Source organism: Myxocyprinus asiaticus, chromosome 41 (assembly GCF_019703515.2).
Source record: "Myxocyprinus asiaticus isolate MX2 ecotype Aquarium Trade chromosome 41, UBuf_Myxa_2, whole genome shotgun sequence".
Taxonomy (NCBI): domain Eukaryota; kingdom Metazoa; phylum Chordata; class Actinopteri; order Cypriniformes; family Catostomidae; genus Myxocyprinus; species Myxocyprinus asiaticus.
In genome coordinates this window covers 20,555,025-20,566,268 of record NC_059384.1, presented here as the reverse complement: position 1 = coordinate 20,566,268, position 11,244 = coordinate 20,555,025, and the positions used below count along the sequence as shown (strand labels likewise).

At 44.0% G+C, this 11,244-nt stretch overlaps 1 pseudogene; it reads right to left on the bottom strand.

Moving 5' to 3' along the window:
• The window catches only part of LOC127431709 (rotatin-like), a 73,139-nt pseudogene that overhangs the window by 32,757 nt on the left and 29,138 nt on the right, over positions 1–11,244 (bottom strand).

Below are 11,244 nucleotides of genomic sequence, written 5' to 3'. Positions count from 1 at the left end.
AAGGCACGGTTCCTTGACGCCCCCATCTCCCAGGTTGGCATATTCAGCGACACCGTTGAGGACTTTGCCCAGCAGTTCTCGGCGGTGAAGCAGTAGACAGAGGCCATACAGCACATCCTGCCCCAGCGTGGTTCAAGACCCCGCACCCCGTCTGCTCATCGCCAAGGGCGTCCTCCTGCAACTACAACACCGGCTCCACCGCAGCCCGCCCCAATGGCACGGCCCTGGTGTGGAGCCCAGCGCAGGAATCAGACACCACCCGTCTCACGGCCGGCCGCCAAGAACCCGAGGAAGGCTTCAAAGCTCCCCTGAGATGGGCGACCCAGGGGCAAGGAGACCCACTTCTCTGGAGCTGGTGAGCAGACCACTCCATCCTCCGGTGGAGGGCCGGGAGGAGAATCTTTTATTTCAATTTCATTTAATTTCGCCGCATGTCCAAGAGGCTGCGGTACCCAAAAATTCAACAAAAGAGCAGATTTCTTGTTCTCTGGGTCACATGTCCAGTGCACACGGCTGTCACCACGACTACTGTCCACCGTTCCATCTTTGCAGGTATGGTGCTCCAGCGGCGGTCCCCCCACCCCTGTGCGCCCAGCTGTGGCACACACACGGCCACACGGGATTGGGTCCGGTGGACTACGGGGACGAGGCTCCTCCTCCCCCCTCCTCGGCCAATCTTATGGTGGGCGACAGGAGCCAGGTAAGTGCTTCGATGTCCCTGGACTCAGCATGGCCACGGGGCTCGAATCCCCTCGATGTGGCCCCTCCGCAAGGCCCCACCCGCCAGTACGTCTGACGTGATCATTCCCTTGTTCTCCCTCGCCCGGAGTTTGGGCGTTTGGCTCGCACTTTCCAACCCATCATGATGGCCGACCCGGACCGTCCGACTCGGCTACGCGATTCTGTTCACCAGGCACCTGCCCAGGTTCAGCGGCGTCCGCTTCAACTCGGTGAAGGGTGAGAACGCTGCTACCTTGCGTGCGGAGATCGCGCAAGGGTGCGATAGAGCCTGTCCCTCCAGCCGAGATGAAGAAAGGGTTCTACAGCCCTTACTTCACCGTACCGAAGAAAGGCGGTGGGTTGCGACCAATCCTGGACCTGCGAGTACTGAACCGGGCTTTGCACAGACTCCCGTTCAAGATGCTGATGCAAAAACGCAATCTAGCAAGCGTCCGGCATCAAGATTGGTTAGCGGCGGTAGACCTGAAGGACGCGTACTTCCACGTCTCTGTCTTACCTCAACACAGACCCTTCCTGCGGTTTGCCTTTGTAAGCCAGGCGTACCAGTACAAGGTCCTCCCCTTCGGCCTGTCCTTGTCCCCTCGCATCTTCACGAAGGTCGCAGAGGCAGCCCTTGCCCCGCTAAGGGAAGTGGGCATCCGCATCCTCAACTATCTCGACGACTGGCTAATCCTAGCTCACTCTCAATAGTTGCTGTCCTCACACAGGTTCCTCATGCTCCAGCACCTCAGCCGACTGGGGCTTCGGGTCAGCTGGGAAAAGAGCAAACTCTCCCCGGTTCAGAGCATCTCTTTTCTCGGTTTGGAGTTGGACTCAGTCTCGATGACAGTGCTGAAATGTCTGAAGGTGTTCAGATGGAGAACAGCAGTTCCACTGAAACTTTTTCAGAGGCTCCTGGGGCATATGGCATCCTCAGCGGTGGCCACACCGCTCGGGTTGATGCATATGAGACCGCTTCAGCACTGACTTCAGACTCAAGTCCCGATATGGGCATGGCGCCATGGTACACATCGCGTGGCCATCACGCCGATCTGTCGCCGCCTCTTCAGCCCTTGGACCAACCTTGCATTTCTATGGGCAGGGGTTCCCCTACAGCAGGTCTCCAGGTGCATCGTGGTTACAACAGATGCATCCAAGACAGGCTGGGGTGCCGTATGCAACGGCTCCTGGACTGGCCTGCGGCTGCATTGGCACATCAACTGCCTAGAGTTGTTGGCAGTTCTGCTCGCCCTGAGGAGGTTTCGGCCGTTGATCCAGGGCAAGCACGTGTTGGTCTGGACGGACAACACAGCGACAGTAGAGTACATCAACTGCCAAGGTGGTCTATGCTCCCATTGCATGTCACAACTTGCCCACCGTCTCCTCCTCTGTAGTCAGCAGCGCCTCAAGTCACTACGAGCCACTCACATCCTGGGCAACCTCAACACCGCAGCGGACGCTCTGTCATGTCAGGTTACCCTCAAGGGAGAGTGGAGTCTCCACCCTCAGGTGGTCCAGCTGATTTGGAGTCGATTCGGTCAAGCACAGGTAGACCTGTTTGCTTCCCGGGAATCCTCCCACTGCCCGCTTTGGTATGCCCTGACCGAGGCACCCCTCAGTACAGATGCACTGGCACACAGCTGGCCCCCTGGACTATGCAAATACGCGTTTCCCCCAGTGAGCCTTCTTTCACAGACCCTGTGCAAGATCAGGGAGTATGAGGAGCAGGTCATCCTAATAGCACCCTACTGGCCCACGCAGACGTGGTTCTCGGATCTCATGCTCCTTGAGAATTCCCCTAAGGAAGGATCTTCTTTCTCAGGGATGGGGCACCATCTGGCACCCACGACTAGACCTCTGGAATCTCCACATCTGGCCCCTGGACGGGACTCGAAAGACCTAAGTGGCCAACCACCCGCGGTGGAAGACAAGATCACTCAGTCTAGGGCTCCCTTTACAAGGCGCCTGCATGCTTTGAAGTGGCGTCTGTTCACTAAGTGGTGTTCTTCCTGACGCGAACACCTCTTTGGCAGACATCTGCAGAGCAGCGGGCTGGGCAACACCCAACACCTTTGTGAGGTTCTACAATCTCCGGGTTGAGCCGGTCTTGTCCCGTGTATTGGCTGACACGAGCAGGTAAGTTCCGGGACAACTGGCTGGGTGTACCGCTTGCGCATAGCACCTTTCCCCTCCCTTGAGGTGAAGACGTGCGCTCTTGACTCCCAGTCGTGTTCACAGACTCTGATCCCTGGATGACTTTCCTCCTTAGCCCTCTGGCAGTTGAGTTTGTGGAGAAACCCATGTGATATCTTCCGCAAAATCGTTTCCCTGTCAGCAAACTGCGTCTTCCTTAGGCAGAGGCCCCTCTGCTCCCGGTCGCCATGCTCTGTAAAAATTCCTCCCCCTTCGGGTAGTACCTACCATGGGATCTCTCCACATGACATACTTCCGACAAGACTCGGTAAGACCATGTGACATATTCCACTCAAAATCCCCCCCATCCCTTTTTGGGCAGGGTGTGGTCTCTGCGGTGTCTTCCCCTTGGGAGGGACACCCCGCCCCCGATGCAGACACTTATGGCTCCCAGTCAGTTAAAAAATTCCACTCTTTTTGGGGAGAAAAGAGAGGGAAAAGAGGCCTCGGCTGGGCTAGCCTTTCCCTATAGTTGGGCAGTCGAATTGCTCCTGATGGACCGTTCGACACTCATAAGAGCCTTGGGGGAGGTTACGTGACGGCCTGGTGCACTGGCTATGAGGCACACAGCAGTCTGCCCGTCACACACCGCCAGTTCACGTAATACAGTTCAGCTAGTTGTGGCATTTTATATAGGAACCCCTAGTGTCACTACATCGACACAACGTCGAGTGAGTGACAGATAGGGAACCTCCTGGTTACTTTTGTAACCTCTGTTCCCTGATGGAAGGAACAAGACATTGTGTACCTCTTGCCACAACGCTGAACTACCCACTGAAATGGTCGGGACCTGGTCTCGGCTCCTCAGCACAAAACCTGAATGAGTGGTTGCATACCAGCTCCTTTTATACCCATATGTCAGGGGAGTGGCATGTAAATTCCACTTGCCAATTCTCATTGGCCTTTTTTCAAAAAAGCAGAGGTGTTTGGGGCTCCCAATAGTGACCCCTAGTGTCACTACATCGACACAACGTCTCGTTCCCTCCATCAGGGACCGGAGGTTACGAACGTAACCAGGATGTTCACTATGAAACCTTAGGGTGTGAGGGGTATATGGGATGCCTGGTAACTTGGTTTATTTCTTTTTTTCTTTTTTTCTTTTTTTTATTATGTATATTTAATTACATATTGTCATATGAATAACCATTCAGTAATTACACTGAATTAAAGCTGAAGTGTGTAATTTCTGCCCCACTAGTGCCACTGAATGGAACTGCAAAAATAAAAAACATTTTCAAAACAGCTTTCTGGATACACCCTCTGTCTGCTGTTTGAACCAACAATTAGTCCTGCCCAAAACTCACACCATTTGACGAGCCAGTGTTGTTGTATAAGTATATATGCGTAACTCCAAACTAACAAAGAGATTTTTATAGTGCCACAGAGCCGTTTTACACAAAGTGTTTACGGTTTTTGAGAAAATTAACCTATGAATGTCTTACTTATAGTTGTCTCTGCATATAAAGCTGGGATAGAAGAATATATTTTAACACAAAAAAAGTTACACACTTCAGTTTTAAGTCTCACAAGCTGTAGGTACAAATAAACCACAATAGGTTTTTTTTTTATCAATTCATTTAATATAATTGCCTTATAAAAGCAATTTGTTCATGACTCGGACTACACTGGTCAAACTGGATGTTTGTTGTTGCCAACAACCAGCCACGACAACGCAATAATAAAATATTATTCGATAATCTACTTATTACCTATGTATCTCACAACGTTTGGTTCAACGTTTGGTCTGTATTCTTCTGCTGATGCAGATGGAACACTCTACTAAAATACTCCAACAGTGTATTTTAAATAATGGCTTGTTGTAAAAATGGCTTATTCAGAAACGGTTTTCTATTGCCAAGCTCCCAACCCTATCATTCAATTATTCTAATTATTTATCCATTGCCTCCTCAAATTGCCTAAACTGATGCAAGCTTCCAAGACTTTAAATTCTGAACAACAAAACTTAGCATTAAGGAGGTCAGACAGATTTACTGTCAGTGAGTCTGTATTTATTTTAAACTTGGTAATAAAACAACAGCAGCAGTGTTTTTAAAAAGACATACATCCTAAACAGCAGTCATATGCTGTTAAAGTTTCCAAACACAAAAACAATGAAAGTGATCTGTCTTATCTCTTAACTATCTATCTGAACCAGATTTACTGTCTAAAACTCCCAGTTCTCAATACAATTTGAATGCTTATAAAAAAAAAATAAAAAAAAGCAAACCAGAACAAATCAATAAAAGAGCTATCAAATTAAATCAAGTGAAAATTTCGAAGCCCCTGAAAATACTCTCCACCTAAAACACACACACACACACACACACACACACACACACACACGTAAATTAACTTACTCAGGTACATCACTCGTAAAACCCCTTAGATGCTCTAAAAGTCCATCTGTCCCAGAATGCCACATTCTGTTCCAGGTGATTTGCAGTGCTTCCCAGGCAGGCTTCAGAATTAGCAGATCCGAATATGGAGGGAGAACTGAACAGTATGGACTCACTGGTGTGCAGAAGCTTGAAATGGCAGATTATACCTGTGAGATGGCATGGGAATGAAAATATAAAATACGTTTCATATGCAAAAAAAATATTTCTGTCATCATGTACTCAGCCCCTCAGATATTTTGTCATTTTGGAGCTTGAAAACCCAGATCTCCTTTCAATCTTGTTAAATGGAAAAGAGCGGTCATTACATTCTTTGACATTTCTCATTTTGTGTTCCACAAAAGAATGAATGTCACACGGGTTTGGAACAACATAAGTTTGAGTAAATGACAGAAATTTCATCAACACCTTTGACACGTATACAAGTTTGCACAGTAAAAATGTTGTTATATATGAGATGTACCTTCATATAACAAAGGCAGGCAGTGAGAAGTGAGACAGGCCTGTGTCTGAGCTAGCTTTGTCAGTCCTGATCATGAAACAAAGATACAAGAAAGAACCACAAATTTCAAGTGTGATTATCAAGAATAAGCTGTAACTTCAATGTCTGTTTGACAAAGCAGATGCCTTGAATTAAGGGACAGATATTTTATACATAAACATTTACAGTGAGATCATACAACAAAAAAATTACCAAACATCAATTCGTGCTATTTCATCAAATAGTAGAATGCACATCAATGCAGCAGCCTCGCTCACATCAACCTTGTTCTCCTTAATTATGAGAGATGCTAAAATAAAAAATAAAAAAATAAATAAAAAAGATTGTTTCCTGAGCCATGTCATTAAAATGTGTTAAAGCAGCAAAGCATTTGAATTGTGAATTGTATGTTAACTGCATCAAAACAGTGGTAGTTTTAATGAAATAGTTAAAATGTTCATATCTTGGGACCACGGTGAAATAAACCATGACAACAAAAACTGAGAAGCAAAACAACACAACTTATCCATTATAAATTTGAAAGTAAAACAAAACTAAAAGAAAAATTTAGTTGAGCCTGAAAAACATTTTATATTAGGGTACTCCAGATGATCACAAAGAACTAAACATTTACAAACAGTATATTGGGGAGCTTTTTTATGCTTTTAAATGTCTGAATGTTTCAAGTGGGACAAGCATAAAAATTACATTTGCCATTTGTGCATCATGCTAGAGAACTGGAAGAAGAATGTAATGAACAAAGCTGTGCATTTTCAGTTAAAAATAAGTAAATATGAAAATAAAACATAGATCTAATTTTGTTTATAACTAGGGGTGGGAATCTTTAGGCACCTCAAAATTTGATTTGACACACTGCATGTTACTTATCTGTAATGTTTAGTCCTGCATGTTTTTCAATGAGCAGATTTATATTAATTCATTTAAAATTCTGATTTTGCAGATACAGAATAATTTGGAAAAGAATCATGATGCGTCAGTGAATCGACTTTTCCCGCCATTTATAACTACATTAAGCTGAATTAATAAAACTGTGACAGTAAGAATATGTGAATATGTTCTGTTGGCAGCTTTTCGAGCATGGTGGGCTGTACCTCTGAGCAGCATGAGAAGAGATGTCTGCTGGGCCAGACTGTGACGCAGGGAGGGGTCGGCAAACGGCAGTTTCCTCAGCATGCAAACACTGGGCTCCAACAAGCAATCCATGCACTACATAATGTGTACAAAACCCAAATGCATACCTTTAGATCAGATACAGGGCACTGTGCGTCAGTTGCAACAGTCTAAACGTCTTAAATCAAGTTAGAATTTTCAACAAAAATCTGTTTTGGGGTTATAAAAGGGATATATACAGTATACTGTAATTTTCTTCTGCTCATTAAAGCCTTGGATGCCTTTTATTTTTTTTATTTTATTTTTTATTTTATTTTATTTTTTTTATGATGAAAATGTTTTTTATTGATTCATATAGACAACAAAGAAAAGCAAAACAGATTATATACAGAATCAACATTTAACTTTCACTATTACCCCTCCCCCTCCCAATCCCCAACCCCACCCTGACCCTCAACAAAATCCCTGTGGTCACATATAGATATATATATAGATATAGATATATATAGATATATAATAATCACACAGATTTCAAACTAAACTTCTCTCTCCACTGCCCCTCCCTGGGAGCCCTCCAAAAATGCCAAATAGCTGCCCCAATTCCCATCAAATGAATCCCAAAACCCCACCAAAAATCATGGGTTGTGTCTCCATCTTCTGATTGGCATCGCCAGCAGGTGGGTGTGTCTTTAAGTCTAAGCCTATACAATCTAGAGGGGGTCCAATAGAATCGATGTAAAATCTTGAATTGCATAAGGCGCACCCTTGCATCTCTAGTAAATCACTGATGCCTCATGACCTTTTCCAAATGCAGTAATCACCACTCCCACAGTATCTGCAGCTTTAGGGGGTGTAAGCTTCTCCCAGAAATAGTACAGAGCAGGTGGCGCAGCTGTAAATACCTAAAGAACTGAAATCTGGGAATCCCAAAATGTTGAACCAAATTTTCAAAGGATCTCAACACTCCACTCTATATAGGTCACCGAGTGTATTAACCTCCCTCACAATCCACTCTGACCAGCAGAAAGGGGACTTCTTAATACATAATTTGGGGTTCAGCCATATGCTCGAGGCAACATTTAAATAAATGTCTGAATTAAACACTCGGGACACTTTTGTCCATACCGAGTGCAAATGCGAGATAATGGGGTGTAAGTTAACTTTTCCGATTAGTTTGATAGAAAGGCTTTGCAATGACGAAATAGGGGCAAGAACTTCCTGTTCAATACAAAACCAGGGAGGGGCTCTCTCAGGTGGAAGTGACCAATGAGCCAAATGTCTGAGACAGAATGCATATTAATAAAACAAAATCTTGGGCAGGCCCCAAGATTTGTCAATCGGCCTATGCAACTTTATGAAATGTAATCTGGGATGTTTACCATTCCAAATGAAGGACTTCGCAATGCTATCAAATTGCTTGAAATAAGAGAGGGGGACATCTACAGGGAGAGATTGTAGCAGGTAGTTGAATTTTGGAAGACAGTTCATTTTAATAACATTAACCTTCCCAATCATAGAAAAATTTAATGAAGCCCACCTGCCCACATTGTTCGAAAAACTTTTTATAAAGGGTCAAAATTTACTCTAACTAAATCACACAAATTTGCTAGGAATAAAATGCCCAAATACTTAATGCCCTGTTTGGGCCACTGGATGGCGCCTGGCTGAAAAGCCATTAAAGGCAATACGCTGTTAGAGCCAAAGCTTCGAATTTAGACCAATTGACTCTGTATCCTGAGAACTTAGAAAAGGAATTCATAATTCTGTGGAGGCAAGGCATAGATCTAGTAGGGTCAGAGACGAATAATAAAATATCTGCATAAAGCAAAAGTTTATGCACGACACCACCCACCACCACCCCTGGAAAATCAACCTCCTTTCTTATCGCGGCTGCTAATGGTTCCCGGGCAAGACAGAACAATAATGGGGAAAGAGGGCAACCCTGCCGGGTGCCCCTATCCAGAGTAAAATTATCTGAAATTAATCCATTTGTTTGTACCGCTGCTACCGGGTGTCTATAAAGTAACTTAATCCATCCAATAAAAGTATTCCCAAACCCGTATATTTCCAAAATCTTAAAAAGATATTCCCATTCTACCATATCAAATGCCTTTTCGGCATCAAGTGAGATGGCAGCGACCGGGGTCTGATCATTCACCACTGACCACATGATATTGATGAAATGACTAATGTTATCAGAAGAGCTATGGCCCCGAATAAACCCCACCTGATCAATATGTATAAGAGAAGTCATAACTTTACTTAATTGGTTAGCCGAAATTTTGACAATATTTTAATGTCTAGCAGGATCAGGGAAATTGGACGGTAACTCTTACACTCACTTGTATCTTTGTCCTTTTTAAGAATCAAACTGATCCGGGCTTGTGTCATGGTTGGCGGAAGCTTTCCATTCTTTAATGATTCCGTATAAATTTCTAGCAAAAGTGGAGCCAGTTCTGTAGCATAAGATCTAAAAAATTCAGCAGCAAAACCATCTGGCCCCAGAGACTTGCCTGTAGGCAAGGCCTTAATTACTTCGCCAAGCTCCTCCAAGGTTATCCCAGAATTAAGAGAATTTTTTTGCTCAGTCGTCAGTTTAGGAAGTTCTAATGGTTCCACAAAGTTTCTAATATCTTCATCAGTAGATGCAGACATGGAACTATAGAGATCAAGATAGAATTCTTTAAAAGCATTATTAATATCAATGGCGTAAAGGTAAATATTTCACCACCAGCAGATTTCACTGAGGGAATGATAGAAAAAGATTCTCTCTGTTTTATATATCTAGCCAAAAGCTTCCCTGATTTGTCCCCAGACTCAAAATATGACTGTCTTGCCCTGAATAGCCAGAACTCCACCTTCCATGACAAAATAGTATTATATCTGTATTTCAATCGGGTCATTTCTCTGAGGCCATTAGACGACATTCGGTGCTTCAGCTCTGCCTCGGCACTTATAATATTCCCTTCCAATTCCACGAGTTCTTGTGCTTTGGATTTTTTGGTGAATGAGGCATACTGTATGATCCGGCCCCTAAGAACTGCCTTAAGTGCCTCCCAAGCTATGCCCACAGAGGATACTGAGGACCAGTTGGTCTCCATATAAACACTGATTTAATCAATTAGCATTTGTTGGAATTCAGGATTTTGCAAAAGGGATACATTAAAGCACCAACTCTATGATTCATTTTTCTCCGTATGTGGCAACACCTCTAAACACACCAGGGCGTGATCTGAGACTAAAATGTTTCCAATTGCGCAATCAACAACAGATGAAATGAGGGACTTAGATATAAAAAATAAATCTATTCTAGAGTAAAACTTATGGACTGATGAAAATTGTTTATAGTCCCTACCAGATGGGTTCAAAAGTCTCCAAATATCTGTAAGACCAAGATTTTTACACATCTTGTGAAGCGTCAGTGTTGCTGTAGGGGGCTTGCACACTTTTGCTTCACTATGACCAAGGGCTGAGTCCATCAAAAGACTAAAGTCTCCTCCCAATATTATATCATGAGGGGTGACAGCGGCTTGCAACATCCCTTCAAGATCTATAAAAAAGCCCTGATTATCAACATTAGGTGCATAAATATTTGCCAAAATAAGACTTTGCCCCTGAATTTCTGCTAAAACAACAATGACTCTTCCTAATTTATCTTTAATCTGTTTGAGACATTTGAATTGTAGATGCATACTTATCAGTTTAATGACTCCCCTGCTCTCACTTGAGCCAGCACTAAAGAAAACATGTCCACCCCATATCTTCCCAAATTTTTCAGCTTCCTGCAGGGAAAGATGCATTTCTTGAAGAAACACTATATCATATTTCTTACAGCTTAAGAAGAGAAATAACCTGGGGTGCCCCAACCCATTCACATTCCACGTGGAGAGAGACAATCCATTCATATTAACATTTGACATTTTGACATATGAGGAAAAAATAGATTGTGTTTCAAAAACAAAATTATAAAGAACACATTCCAACATTAGAGCAATCAAACCCCAAACTTCCCCAAGAACCAAACAAACAGAAACAAGGAAAGAGTGCGCATTAACCCCGCGCACGACAGCTCCAACTGGCATCCATCCCTCTAAACTCAAACAGTCCATGTACGCCTACGAGAGCCCGTGCGACAACTTCGCCATCAGAATGCTCAAGTCCAGTGTTACTATACAATTTTTATGAGACAGAATTACACAACAAAAATAATCTATAAAACAAACTCCAGCCAATAGGCAGAATAAACACAAAGAACATGTAGATTCATCCACATAGCTGTCCCAAAAGTGTGTTCCTCCACAAAACAAACTCCAGCCGCTAGGC